This window comes from Lathyrus oleraceus, chromosome 4, assembly GCF_024323335.1.
Source record: "Lathyrus oleraceus cultivar Zhongwan6 chromosome 4, CAAS_Psat_ZW6_1.0, whole genome shotgun sequence".
Lineage (NCBI taxonomy): Eukaryota > Viridiplantae > Streptophyta > Magnoliopsida > Fabales > Fabaceae > Lathyrus > Lathyrus oleraceus.
Genome location: NC_066582.1, coordinates 276,136,624 through 276,144,685, shown reverse-complemented (window position 1 = coordinate 276,144,685; position 8,062 = coordinate 276,136,624).

Here is an 8,062-nt window from a genome sequence, read left to right as displayed (position 1 = left end):
AATGATCCATATGATGGATTGGAATAAGGAGTTATTCACCCAACTGAAATTTTCGAGAGTTGTATGAGATACAATTGGAAGGAGTTCCTACCTAAATAACCTAGTTTTGTATAATCCTCCTACGCGGACTTAGAACGAAGTGAAATATGGATCTCGACCCACTAGAAAATCTTCCAACGGGATTTTCCGAATCAAATGACGAGGGTCATTTGTTTTGAATAAAATAGTGGGAGCATGTTTAATTAAAGGCCTAATTAAATATGTCAATGATACTTATATTTTCATTAATCCTTATGTAGATAACCATGACAACAAACACCTCTAACAACATATTGCGATGAAACCTTGAGAAGGAAAAATTGTCTGGGACAAATTTTCTGGATTGGTACCGAAACATGAGGATTGTCCTCAAACATGATAAAGGGAAAGGCAAGGAAGTTGCCAAACCCAAACCCACTATTGCTGCTATGAAGCCTAGTGGAAGCATAGAAAAAGAAGGCACCTGCTTCCATTGCGGTAAGACCGCACACTGGAAGAGGAACTGCCCAAAGTACCTGGAAGATAGGAAGAATGGAGTAGAGACTCCAACTTCAGGTATTTTTGTTATTGAAATAAATTTATCTACTTCTGCATCATGGGTATTAGATACTGGATGCGGTTCTCACATTTGTACAAATGTGAATGGACTAAAAAGAAGTAGAGATTTGGCAAAAGGTGAAGTCGACCTACGAGTTGGTAATGGAGCAAAGGTTGCTGCCTTAGCCGTAGGAACTTATGAATTGACTTTACCTAGTGGTTTAATAATTCAGTTAGAGAACTGTTATTATGTACCAGCAATTAGCAGGAATATTATTTTCGTTTCTTGTTTGGACAAGTTCGGTTTTTCATTCATAATAAAGAACAATTGTTGTTCAATTTATTTGAATGATATATTCTATTCTACTGCTCAAATGAACAATGGATTATATGTCCTTGATCTTGAAATGCCAGTTTATAACATTAATACTAAAAGGATGAAACCTAATGAGTTAAATCCAACTTACCTTTGGCATTGTCGATTAGGCCACATAAATGAGAAACGCATTTCCAAACTCCATAAAGATGGACTGTTGGACTCCTTTGATTATGAATCATATGAGACATGCAAATCTTGTTTAATTGGAAAGATGACAAAGTCTCCATTCACAGGAAAAGGTGAAAGAGCTAATGATCTTTTGGCCCTCATACATACTGATGTATGTGGACCACTGAACATATCAGCCAGAGGAGGTTTTCAGTACTTCATCACATTCACTGATGATTTCAGTAGATATGGTTATGTGTATTTAATGAAACACAAATCAGAGTCCTTTGAAAAGTTCAAGGAATTCAAGAATGAAGTACAAAACCGACTAGGTAAGAATATTAAAACTCTTCGATCAGATCGAGGTGGTGAGTATTTAAGCCTAAAGTTTGATGACCATCTGAAAGAGTGTGGGATCCTATCCCAAATCACTCCTCCTGGAACATCCCAATGGAATGGTGTGTATGAGAGAAGAAATCGAACCCTGTTGGACATGGTCTGATCCATGATGAGTCACGCCGATATTCCAAACTCCTTTTGGGAACATGCGCTGTTGACAGCAGCTTACACACTTAACCGTGTTCCATCCAAAAAGGTTGAGAAGACACCATATGAGATATGGAGTGGTGAGAAACCACATATGTCTTACATGAAGATTTGGGGTTGTGAAGTTTATGTGAAACGAAAAATTTCAACTAAGCTTGAGCCCAAATCTGACAAATGCTTATTTGTGGGGTATCCTAAAGAAACAAGAGGGTATTACTTCTACAATCCTTCTGAGGGCAAAGTGCTTGTCGCTCGAACTGGAGTTTTCCTAGAAAAGGATTTTATTTCCAAAGGAACCAGTGGGAGTAAAGTAGAGCTTGAAGAAATTCAAGAATCACAAAGCATTGATACACCTATGGAGGGATTAGAGCAGGAAACACAAGTGGTTGTGGAAGAGCAACCTGCTCAAGTAGAACAAGACCAACGTAGGTCAAGCAGGATACGTCACTTACCTGAGAGATATGGGTATCTCATAACAGATCAAGGTGATGTATTACTCATGGATCAAGATGAGCCTGTGACCTACCAAGAGGCCATAACTGGTCCCGAGTCTAAGAAATGGCTAGAAGCCATGAAATCTGAAATGGATTCCATGTACAAAAACCAAGTTTGGACCTTGGTAGAGACTCCTGTAGGAGTTAATCCGATAGGATGCAAGTGGGTCTTCAAAAAGAAGATTGACATGGATGGTAAAGTACATACCTATAAGGCAAGACTGGTTGCAAAAGGATATAAACAAATTCATGGGGTTGACTATGATGAAACCTTTTCACCAGTTGCAATGCTTAAATCTGTTCGGATTTTACTTGCTATCGCTGCATATCATGATTATGAAATATGGTAGATGGATGTCAAAACTGCTTTCCTTAATGGAAATCTTCTTGAGGATGTGTATATGACACAACCTGAAGGATTTGACATACCAGAAGAAGCCCAAAAGATATGTAAGCTATAAAGATCAATCTATGGATTGAAGCAAGCTTCCAGAAGCTGGAATCTTCGTTTTGATGAAACGGTAAAACAATATGGATTCATCAAGAACGAAGATGAGCCTTGTGTCTACAAGAAGGTTAGTGGGAGCATGATCGTTTTCCTGGTATTATATGTAGATGACATATTACTCATTGGAAACGATGTCCCTACCCTGCAACAAGTAAAGACTTGGTTGGGGAAATACTTTTCTATGAAGGACCTAGGTGAAACAGCCTATATATTAGGAATCAGAATCTATAGAGATAGATCACGAAAACTGATTGGCCTAAGTCAGAGTACATACATAGACAAAGTGCTGAGACGCTTTAAGATGCATGATTCCAAGAAAGGATTCATACCTATGCAACATGGCCTGTGTCTATCAAAAACACAATCCCCTTCAACTAAGGTAGAAAGGGGACGCATGAATAAGATTCCATATGCATCTGCAATAGGATCTATCATGTATGCCATGTTATGTACTCGACCAGATGTCTCGTATGCTTTAATTGCAACGAGTAGGTACCAATCTGATCCTGGTGATGCCCATTGGGTAGCTGTCAAGAATATCCTTAAGTACTTGAGAAGGACTAAGGACTCATTCTTGATATATGGAAGTCAGGAAGAATTGGCTGTAATTGGTTACACCGATGCTAGCTTCCAGACAGATAAGGATGACTTTAGATTGCAATCTGGTTATGTGTTTTGCTTGAACGGTGGCGCTGTGAGCTGGAAAAGTTCAAAGCAAGATACAGTTGCTGATTCTACAACCGAGACCGAGTATATTGCTGCCTCAAGTGCAGAAAAGGAAGCTGTTTGGATCAGGAAGTTCATTAGTGAACTTGACATAGTCCCTAGCATTGTGGATCCCATTGGTCTCTATTGTGATGACAATGGTGCTACCGCACAAGCTAAGGAGCCTCAATCTCACCAACGATCCAAACACATACTTAGGCGTTATCATCTCATTCGAGAGATAATAGATAGAGGAGATGTGAAAATATGTAAAGTACCTACACTTGACAATATTGCTGACCCACTAACAAAGCCTCTTGCGCAGCAGAAGCATGATGGCCATACTAGATCAATGGGCATAAGGGGTATGCCTGATTGGCTCTAGTGCTAGTGGGAGATTGTTGGTGTAAGCCCTAGAGGCCAATACTTTTGGTACTTGTATCGAATTATTTATTAATAATAAAAGGAATTTTCTTTATTATGGTTGTTTAATAAAGTCCCTGGAATAGATAGTCCGTTTAATGTATCAAGTGTGACTTGATCATGAGAACACATTAAACATAAGGACACTATTCTTAAAGTATCCGTAGTCGAGGTTTAGTGTGAAGTGGGATAACATTAAAGTATTAAGACTATTATGTTTGTAGAATGATGATCACATCTCATGGATCATGGATAAAGAGTTATCAAGTCTTAAACATAGGTATGAATATTAGGAGTAATATTTATACCGGATTGACCCGCTATGAGAATACTATATAGAAAGTTATGCAAAGTGTCATAAGTTATTATCATGGTGATAATAGTGTATACCACTCTTCGACCTGAAACCACTATGGATCCTAGATGTAGAGTCGAGTGCTTTGTTGCTGATCCAACGTTGTCCGTAAGTGGATAACCATAAAGACAGTTGATGGGTACTCCACAAAGCATGCTGAGGGACATGAGTGTCCTAGATGGAATTTGCCAATCCTGCGTAACAGGATAAATGTCTATGGGCCCAATATTGAACTGGACAAGGGTGACACGGTCTATACCTTGTGTTCAATATAGAATAAGGGTAAAGGGGTAATTATACACATAATTATTATCACAGGAGATTTTGTCAGATCACATGACATTTTCGTGACTTGGGTAGCAGTGATGTGTTGCTAGATACCGCTCACTGTTTATTATGTTAAATGCGTGATTTAATATAATTGTCAATGTCGCGAAAACCTACAGGGTCACACACAAATGACGGATTAGAGAGAAATAGAGTAATTAAGGAACACCGTAAGGTACGGTGCACTTAAGTGGGAGACAAAATATGGTAAGGTACCAAATACTTAAGTGATTTTGGCATATTATGAGATATGGGCCAAAATACACTTAAGTGGGCTTTTTAGCTTGAAGTCCACACAAGTGGTTCTATAAATAGAACCCCTTGGGTAGAAGCATTGTCACTCCACAGAGATTCAACTCAAGTGAAGAGTTGGAATTTCATTTCTCTCTCTCACTCAAAGCCTTCATTCGTACCAGCTAGCACTGAGATTGAAGGAATCCGTTCGTGTGGACTGAGTAGAGACGTTGTCATCGTTCAACGTTCGTGATCACTCCGTGGATCTATATCAAAGGTTTTGATCGTTACAAGAGATCTGCACCAAAGGTTTGAATCGCCACAAGAGGTAATGATTCTATCCCTGATCATGCCCATTCGTAAGGATCATTAAAGGAGATTTTTTTTTTATATTCCGCTGCGCCTTGGATGGAAATTCTCCTTCAGTGGTATCAGAGCCACTTACGAAACCATGAATCTGATAACTGTTTTTGTTCTGTATTAATATGATTAAAGACAGAATGAATCAAAGATTAAATTGAGATCGATCAAGTCATATATATGATATATGTAATCTTGATGCAAAATACGTTATATATGATATAGTGTTCTCGTTTTGTTCATTCAAACACTCAATGGTTGTTTTCCTTTGAGTGATCAATGGTCATTTGCTTCTTGATCCGAGATTAATATGGTGAAGCAATGACGTGTTGATCAATCATACTGAATTAACAATCGAGATGTGTTTGACGGTCTGAAATTGGTGCATCAGGGTTAGTGACGGCACAAGGGTTGTGTTGTCAGAGAGTTATGCGATTGGGGTTGTGACTGCACAAGAGTTGTGCTTCCTAAACACTTTTTGAAACAGTGTTAACCGGTTAACGCATATGGTTAACCGGTTAACGCAATACGAAATAAAAATTTTGAGTTTTTCAAAAAGTGTTAACCGGTTAACGCTTTTGCTTAACCGGTTAACGCAAGACGGAAAACAGTTTTCCAAGACATTTTCAAACAGTGTTAACCGGTTAACGCATTTGGTTAACCGGTTAACGCAAGGCAGAAAACAGTTTTTTGAACAGATTTCAAACAGTGTTAACCGGTCAGCGTAGTGTGATCGATCGTCGAAATTTAATTTGATTAATTAAAGGAATTAATAATAATAATAAAGTGTTTATTATTGTCTTGTGGTGATCGGTTATGGCCTTAGTTTTCCTTTATTCTGATTTGGGTTTTAAAATACGACCTGCGTGTCGTGCCTCTCTCTTAATCTCCCAAATGTAACTTCTTTTCTCATCTCACTCCCTCATATGTAAAACGATTTTCTTTATGTAATGTAATGATATGAAGAAAGCAAAGAAGTCAGTGCCAAAGGAGGACAACCTTGAAGATCTTGCTTGGAGAAGCTTAGATCGTTGTTAGGTTAGCTTAGGTTCTCTCATTGGCTTGGGAGAACAATTGCGCTAGGGGCCATAACTGTTTCATTATGTTTGTATGTATGTTGATGCATGTGAATGTATGTTGATGCATGTGAGAGACGGTTTATATGATAAACAAGCCGGTGAGATAATTTTTTTTTTGCAATTCCCTCAAATTAAATATTAAGTTTATGCTTTCCAAGTTTTAACACTCATCAAGACTAGTATCGAATAATGTAGGTTTCGCCTACGCGAGGTGCATCTTCTATATTAGTAAGGTGCGATGGGATAATTGTAATATCCAACTGTTAAAACAATGGGTCAAACTTAACTAAACAAATTATAATAAGATTATATATGTTTAGAAGCAAGAGTTGGGAATGATCCATATGATGGATTGGAATAAGGAGTTATTCACCCAACTGAAATTTTCGAGAGTTGTATGAGATACAATTGGAAGGAGTTCCTACCTAAATAACCTAGTTTTGTATAATCCTCCTACGCGGACTTAGAACGAAGTGAAATATGGATCTCGACCCACTAGAAAATCTTCCAACGGGATTTTCCGAATCAAATGACGAGGGTCATTTGTTTTGAATAAAATAGTGGGAGCATGTTTAATTAAAGGCCTAATTAAATATGTCAATGATACTTATATTTTCATTAATCCTTATGTAGATAACCATGACAACAAACACCTCTAACAACATATTGCGATCAAACCTTGAGAAGGAAAAATTGTCTGGGACAAATTTTCTGGATTGGTACCGAAACATGAGGATTGTCCTCAAACATGATAAAGGGAAAGGCAAGGAAGTTGCCAAACCCAAACCCACTATTGCTGCTATGAAGCCTAGTGGAAGCATAGAAAAAGAAGGCACCTGCTTCCATTGCGGTAAGACCGCACACTGGAAGAGGAACTGCCCAAAGTACCTGGAAGATAGGAAGAATGGAGTAGAGACTCCAACTTCAGGTATTTTTGTTATTGAAATAAATTTATCTACTTCTGCATCATGGGTATTAGATACTGGATGCGGTTCTCACATTTGTACAAATGTGAATGGACTAAAAAGAAGTAGAGATTTGGCAAAAGGTGAAGTCGACCTACGAGTTGGTAATGGAGCAAAGGTTGCTGCCTTAGCCGTAGGAACTTATGAATTGACTTTACCTAGTGGTTTAATAATTCAGTTAGAGAACTGTTATTATGTACCAGCAATTAGCAGGAATATTATTTCCGTTTCTTGTTTGGACAAGTTCGGTTTTTCATTCATAATAAAGAACAATTGTTGTTCAATTTATTTGAATGATATATTCTATGCTACTGCTCAAATGAACAATGGATTATATGTCCTTGATCTTGAAATGCCAGTTTATAACATTAATACTAAAAGGATGAAACCTAATGAGTTAAATCCAACTTACCTTTGGCATTGTCGATTAGGCCACATAAATGAGAAACGCATTTCCAAACTCCATAAAGATGGACTGTTGGACTCCTTTGATTATGAATCATATGAGACATGCAAATCTTGTTTAATTGGAAAGATGACAAAGTCTCCATTCACAGGAAAAGGTGAAAGAGCTAATGATCTTTTGGCCCTCATACATACTGATGTATGTGGACCACTGAACATATCAGCCAGAGGAGGTTTTCAGTACTTCATCACATTCACTGATGATTTCAGTAGATATGGTTATGTGTATTTAATGAAACACAAATCAGAGTCCTTTGAAAAGTTCAAGGAATTCAAGAATGAAGTACAAAACCAACTAGGTAAGAATATTAAAACTCTTCGATCAGATCGAGGTGGTGAGTATTTAAGCCTAAAGTTTGATGACCATCTGAAAGAGTGTGGGATCCTATCCCAAATCACTCCTCCTGGAACATCCCAATGGAATGGTGTGTCTGAGAGAAGAAATCGAACCCTGTTGGACATGGTCCGATCCATGATGAGTCACGCCGATCTTCCAAACTCCTTTTGGGGACATGCGCTGTTGACAACAGCTTACACA